At 32.0% G+C, this 7,701-nt stretch overlaps 1 protein-coding gene across 2 annotated transcripts in view; it reads left to right on the plus strand.

Moving 5' to 3' along the window:
* The window catches only part of LOC106873978 (gamma-aminobutyric acid type B receptor subunit 2), a 1,140,241-nt gene that overhangs the window by 976,855 nt on the left and 155,685 nt on the right, over positions 1-7,701 (plus strand). The window lies entirely within an intron of this gene.

Raw genomic sequence — 7,701 nt, forward strand, 5'->3', positions numbered from 1 at the left:
CACCTCCCAACACCCTCACATCACACCACACCAATACCCCTGCATCACACCACGCACACCACACCAATACCCTCGCATCACACCACGCACACACTACAACTGACCAACTACTTTCTTCCTTTCTCCCTTCCCCCATTTTCACACTACATACGTCAAGATCACCAGCAGTCTACCTCCCACACACAGCCCCTCGTTCCCGATCACCGTTTGTTATCTCCCCCTTTCTTAGCTCTCCTGAAATAAGAATTTCTAACTTCCGGTCAGTCATTGTTATGATCGGCCATTATTATGATTGACCGTTGACTGAACACTATTCAATTTTTTTTCTCCGTGTTTTTCTCCTTGTCTCCGTATTCTTTCTGTTGAAGAGCGTAGCTCGAAACGTCAAAGACTTTCCGTATTCCCGAGCGTCATACTAATATATACTTTTGTTATTTACACCACCTGTCCTCGTCTGTTGTTATTTTTTGTATATTCTCCCATATATATATATATACATACATATCACTCTCTCTCTCTGTTTATATATAAATATATATATACATATATATATATATATATATATATATATATATATATATATATATATATATATATATATATATATATATATATATATATATATATATATATATATATATATATATATATATATATATATATATGTATGTATATAGATAGATAGATAGATAGATAGATAGATAGATAGATAGATAGATAGATAGATAGGTAATGTCATCGCCGCTATAAATGTATGTAATATATGATTATTCTTCAAAAAAAAAAATGCCTAGTTCAGTAGATGCATTTGTTTTCCTTTAGAATAGAATAGATTTTGTCAATGTCAAAGGTAAAGTATATCAATTTCCAAATAGTCAGTTTCTGATTATTATTGATTAATAATGTGGAAATATTTGTGTTTGATGTCTGTTCAAAATTGCGATAGAATTTACAAAGTCAGTAAATAAATAGGGTTCTTTTTTAATGATTCAAACACCTGACATAATTTTAGGCCCAGCAGAATTTTTTTCCCACAATTTAAGTAGAAGAAAAATGTTATGACCTAAGGAAACTTATTAATGTCACTATGAATATTCATAAACAATAGATGTAACAAAATAAAATTACTTCGTTACCGTTGTATATTTTTGCTAGAGTCAATAATATCATCTCCATTTACAGTAATATACATATGCACATGGAAACGCAGCAGTTGCTAATGTTGGAAATATTAGCAGAAAAATCAACTGTCTGCCAAAGGGAAGGAAAGAGATAATTAAGAAAGTTTCTGAAGGAAATAGTTAAGCAAAATCTAAAATAATTAAACACCTGGAAGCTAACAAAATTGCATTAGAAAATGCGGAACAAGAACTAGATTATGCTTATAAAGTAAAAACTTTACGTATGTCTTCAGGATTTAAATGGGGGACATAAAAACAACAATTCCCTAGGAAACTAACAATCTTCTGTAGCGTAAACAACTGTTAGGCACATTGAAATAATTGTTTACACATCAGGTATAACCAGTTAATGGATTCTGCAGTAATATATCCTATACATATCTGAGAGATTTCAATTTTGGAAAGACAGAATAAAAAGTTTAGGAAGAAGGTGGTTATTTTGTTGTAAAAAGTTTAAATGATATCAATTCGAACTTCACTTATTAATCTTATTTCAATTAAAAATTGGTTGTGTTTCTATAAATCAAAATAGTTTCCAAAAGTACTTGTTTGACCCAGTATAATATGTGTATTTTAATATATACGAGTAATATTTTTTCGATTATACTTACACTCTATGCTATATTAAATAACAGTCCATTAGGCAGAGGTTACAGAGCACAACAGTGTGTTTATATTCTACTATGCATTTATGTATTTTAGATGCATTTTCAGAATCATACACACCCGAGTATGCACACTACACACGCGCACCCGTATACACATAAACAGGCACAAATACACACACATTTCCATAAGCATGTATACTACTATATGGTTTCTACTTAGTTCCATGAAGTTCTCATAACTGCCAAATATCACCGTGCTGGCAGGTTTTATATATTTTGGCTGAACCCGGAAGTATGTTGTTGAGAAGTTTGCTTCCGAACAGCATGGTTCCAGGTTCAGTGGGCAAGTGACTTCTACTAAAGATTCAGGTCGGCCAAACACTTGTGAGTGTATTTGGTATACAGTAACTGAGAGCAGTCTGTTTATATATATATATATATATATATATATATATATATATATATATATATATATATATATATATATATATATATATATATATATATATATATATACACACATACACATATATACTAAATTGAAATTACGGTGAACGTAAACAAACAAACAAAGTTTGCTTCAGAAGCGTTGAGATGTCTTAGAAAGTTAAAGAACCTATTTTGCAGAAAAAAGTGTTGGCGGCCAGCTATGAGACTCAAACTCACACCTCCGTGATTACATGTCGCAGTGCTCTAGACCGATTAAGCTAAACTGCCCTCACCACACATTTTTCCGCAAATTTGAGATGTATAGAAATCTCGCTTTATAAGACGCTATCATACGTTAAATTCAAATTACGATGAACGTAAACAAATATATATATATGTATGTATGTATGTATGTCTTAGTACATATATATATATATATATATATATATATATATATATATATATATATATATATATACATATATATATATATAGAGAGAGAGAGAGATGTATGTATGTGTGTGTCTTTGTTTCTGTATACGCCCTCCCCCACTTGACAACCAGTGCTGATGTGTTTGTGTTCCGTAAACTAGCGGTTCGCCATTAGAACCGATAGAATAAGAGACCAACTTTGTAAAATATGTACTGGGGTCGATACATCTGACTAAAAATTCTCCAAAGAGGCACTCACTTCTTTCAGCCTAATGACTGAAAGACGAGAATATGAAAAATGATGTATATATGTGTGTGCGCGCGCGCGTGTGTGTGTGTGTTTGTGTGTGTGTGTGTGTGTGTTGTTAAACTCAATACATTTCGCATCCACTTTTTCCTTTGTTTACGTGTGTATAGTCTGAGTTTGAATGTATGTGTGATTGTGTGTATGTATGTCTCTGTGTGATTGTGTGTGAGTGTATGTGTGTGTGTACGAACGTGTGTAAAGGATCTTGTAAGTGTTAAATATCCAGATGTAACTCCATGCTAACATGTACCACGAATGTCTCATTAACGCGTTCCATATCTGATGAATTAGATATCCAAAAGCAGTCACGAATTGAACCACAAGTCATTAATATTTACCAAACATGTACAAAGCGTTCATCAGTTTTGCTTTACGCGTCCTTTCTAATATAAAAACAAATATAACATTCTGCCCTTGTAATTGTCTTTAATTAAAGAAATTCTCTTGTTATGCATAATGACACCCAACGATCCGACGCTATCACTAGATATTAGTATCCTCATATGTATTCACAATTTTCACTTTCATATTGCTTGCTATAAGCCACACTGCCGATATGAAAAACGTTGCGGCTTTACATTAATTCTCACTTTCTTATGGTGTTAATGTTGTTATTTGCTGTGAATTGTGTTGCTTTTGTTGCTATTTACACAAGAGGCAGACTAGACTGAGTATACCTCTGAGCAAGTGAAGTCCGATATTCAGTGTCCGGAAACATATTTTCTTTTTAAACACTATGTGTACATTATTCAACGAGTCTTCCTATTTTAATGCAATAGGTGCAGGTTGCTTGGGGTTTTGATAGTCATTAAAAGCAGGTCATGCAAAACGTAAAATGCTTCTTAATGTATGAAATGTTGTTTTGGTGCTGTTATTCTTGATATTCTTTGGCGGAGGAGGTTCCATTCATTGTGTTCTTATATTTCGGTCCTTATACGTGTTTCTTTTCTACCTGGTATTGATGTCGATAATGCTACTAGTGTTACTATGCTTGATCATCTTTGTAACACATCCTGACTTTGAAAGCAGATAAGTTTAGACTTAGAAATACGTAATAAAATAAAAATTATTTTAAAAAATCAAAATAATTATTTCACTGCTGAATGTCTTGGAAAGCTGTTAATGATATACCTAACTGGTAATCATAAAGAAGTAGCTCAGAAATGGATGTAATAATAAATTTTGGTGTTTTGTTGGTGCAGATTAGTGCTGGTTTAAATGGGTTGCACATCAAAACTATAGTGGTTGTATTAATGAAACTACTCACTTGTATTGAAACAGCTAATTGGAGGATCCATTGATACAATTAATATGCGGCTGGAATGAAATAACTTAGGGTAGTTGTATTTAGCACAACATCTTGATGGCTATAATGATATAGCTGATCAATTTTTGTTGACACTTCCACTTGCTTTTAGAACATACTTCTAAAGTATTCATGATGAAACTGTTCAGGAATGAGAAAAACTGTTTCCGGTGGAGTCTCGTCTGCTTTTTATTATATTCCCATAACCTATTTTACTCTCAGATTTAATTTTCCCAAAGTAAATTTTACGTGAAGCGTAGGTGTGCTACATCAGTTGTATAGACTTGCGTCTACGGAGTAGGCAACAAAAACACAACAGGAAATGTAGGACAAAATTAATTGGATCAGAGAAAATTACACCAAAATATCGAAGCTAAAAATTGTTTATATGAACTTCAACAATGAGAAGAAAAATTGATTCTGCTATGCAGGAGAGACTTTCTTAAATAGAATAATAGTCTTGCCACAGAGACTCCACCGGAAACAGTTTTTCTCATTCCTGAACAGTTTCATTAGAATACTTTAGAATTATGTTCTGAAAGCAAGTGGAGGTGTCAACAAAATTGATCAGCTATATCATTATAGCCATCATGATGTTGTGCTATTACAACCACCACTAAGTTATTTCATTACAACCACATATTAATCGTATCAATGGATTCTCCAAATATGTTACAAATGGAGACGAGAAGATGTTAAAATTTGAAAGAATTTTAATACATGCATACGATCGTTTCAAACAGCGATATGAACATGTAAATATATAGTAGTATAATTAAAATTAATTTGAATAAATTAAATTAATTACATATCACTGTTCTCCTCAGTGTAAGAAGTATACAACAAAATGTTATTATTAAAGAAGACTTGATGAAGAAAATAGCAGATAACAAATTCGGATACACATTTTATCCTTATGAAAAATTGAGAGCATACGAAAGAATGTTGTTGAGTTTAATTGTGTATAAACTAAATCTGATGCAGCAAACGGTTATTTGAAAATACGAGTGAAATTTGTTTAAGTGGCGTTCCCTCTATAGAAGAATAAGTACATAAGTAATTTAAACTCCAAATAAGTCATTTATCATAGGAAGGTTAATGGAGGTGTCCAAAGAAAAGCATAGTTATGTTTGAATTAAGAGATAACTTAACAGCTATAAGTAATATTAGGCATAATCTAGCACTTCAGAAGGCAGGATACAAATATGAAATTAAGTACAATAAAAACAACAGCAGCAATAATAATAAAACCAAAGGTTATATAGATATGAACAGACAACAATAGTGAATTTAAGTCAACTGGTGAATTAGTACACCCCGACAAAGACAAAAACTCTCACTAATAGTCATCAACATAACATTAGGAATAGATATAAATACTACAACCGCAACAAACATACTAATAACCATAATCAATACGAGCACATTCGCCAAAACTTTGCTAAAAGAAAAACTATACTAATTTCAGTAATTCACAGATCACAATCTACACTAATAATAATGTAATAAAACCCAAGAATACTGACAATAAACAACTAAAACAATTAATTATAGATAGAAATAAGAACACTAAACCAATAAACATTAAAAAATGAAAATTATCGCATCTCATCTAATCCTTCCAATAATACACATAACCACAGCAATCATATTAATATAGAAATAATATAGAAAAAAAAAGAAACCAATACGATGTGTAAGAATAAATGATCCCCAATACATAACCCACTACTATAATAAAGAAAACGACAATAACACCAATTGCATCATAATACCTTTTGCCAAACGTCTAAAATCTAATTTTATAAGATCCATTAGAAATATAATTAATAAAAACATTAAAAACACTAAATATGCAAGAATATTTTGCCTGGTGTGCTAACGGTTCTGCAAGTTCGCCGCCTTAATAATGATAATAGTAGTTATAATTTAAAATGGTCGTACAAGGCCAGCAATTTCGAGGGAGAGGGTAGTCGATTATATCGACACCAGTATTTGACTTGTACTTATTTTATCGACATACCTAACAATGAAATTCAAATTTGACCACGTGGAATTTGAACTCATAACATAAACAGGAACGAAATGCCGCTAACAATAGTAATATTAATAATAATAATAATAATAATAATAATAATAATAATAATAATAATAATGATAATCACTTCCAATCAATTAAGATCAGAAGTCAGTGGCTCTCGTGGCTTCTGATCTTTATTGACTGGAAGTGTTATCATGTACATTGTTTTGTCTTGGTACAAAAAGATGGGCTACAGTAAATATTCTGCACAATGACACAGACTTGCTTGTTGGTTGTTTGACCATAAGCAGTTGAACATGTCCCTTGGTGGCTGACGATATGTGCATCTCTGATCGTGAGCTGAAGTAGTGGGGGAGTATCATAGCCATGTGTTGAGAGGAATTCTTTGGGGTTTGAATAATTCACCTTTGGAAACATGGGTGTTTTGCTCAACATACTTAAACAAATCTTATTCAGGTACCTTTTGAGTGAACTGTGCCCCCACCTGCAAGGTCATGCGCTGTTAATCTTGATATGAGATCACCATGTTGCTCACATATGTCTGTGATACATGTGCCTGGTGTACCCTTATCAGGCGGGTAGTCATGATGATAATAATAATAATAATAATAATAATAATAATAATAATAATAATAATAATAATAATAATAATAATAATACGAAGAAGAAGAAGAAGAAGAAGAAGAAGAAGAAGAAGAAGAAGAAGAAGAAGAAGGATGATGTTTATGATGATGAGGATAATGGCATGTGTCATGTTTTTCTACAAATGGTACTTTATGTGATGTTCTCATGAATGAGAATATGTAAGCGTTCCACGTATTTTGAAATCAATTTTGCTTAATTTTAGTCACCTAAGAAATGGTTAGCTTTAAATTGGAATTTGGCCTGGGAAATTTTAAGCCTCTTGTAATGAATGTTTTGTTGTTACTCTGAGTAGCTGGCTGTACACTAAGTTTACGCATTCATTGACTATCTTCATAACGGACTAAAATTTCGTTCCATGAATAAATATTACTCCACTGGCTATCATAAAGAATTCGAATTTTGCGAGTTTGTTTTTCTTCCATGAGACCATTTCTTAGTGCTCTTGAAGCTATGCCAGTTTAGTTCCAATTTCCTCAATATATCCTCTATATCTTTCACTAGAAAGCGTAAAAAAATTACAGATGTTTATTCGTTGTAAGAATTTTCTTTAGAATATCTTCAATAAACATTTCATTTTGCAAAGCATAGATTCAGTTTTTGTTCCATTGGCATGTAGTCACGCATCCTTGGCATCAGGTTCTTTAAGTTCCAATTCTATAAAGAGACGTAGTCACTTATGCTGTGTTTGAAATTGTTATTGTTTGCGATTGGAAATCCGTCACATTGAAAGTAAATTTTTATCTTTTCGTTGA

This window comes from Octopus bimaculoides, chromosome 7 (assembly GCF_046866305.1).
Source record: "Octopus bimaculoides isolate indiv1 chromosome 7, ASM4686630v1, whole genome shotgun sequence".
NCBI classification, from domain to species: domain Eukaryota; kingdom Metazoa; phylum Mollusca; class Cephalopoda; order Octopoda; family Octopodidae; genus Octopus; species Octopus bimaculoides.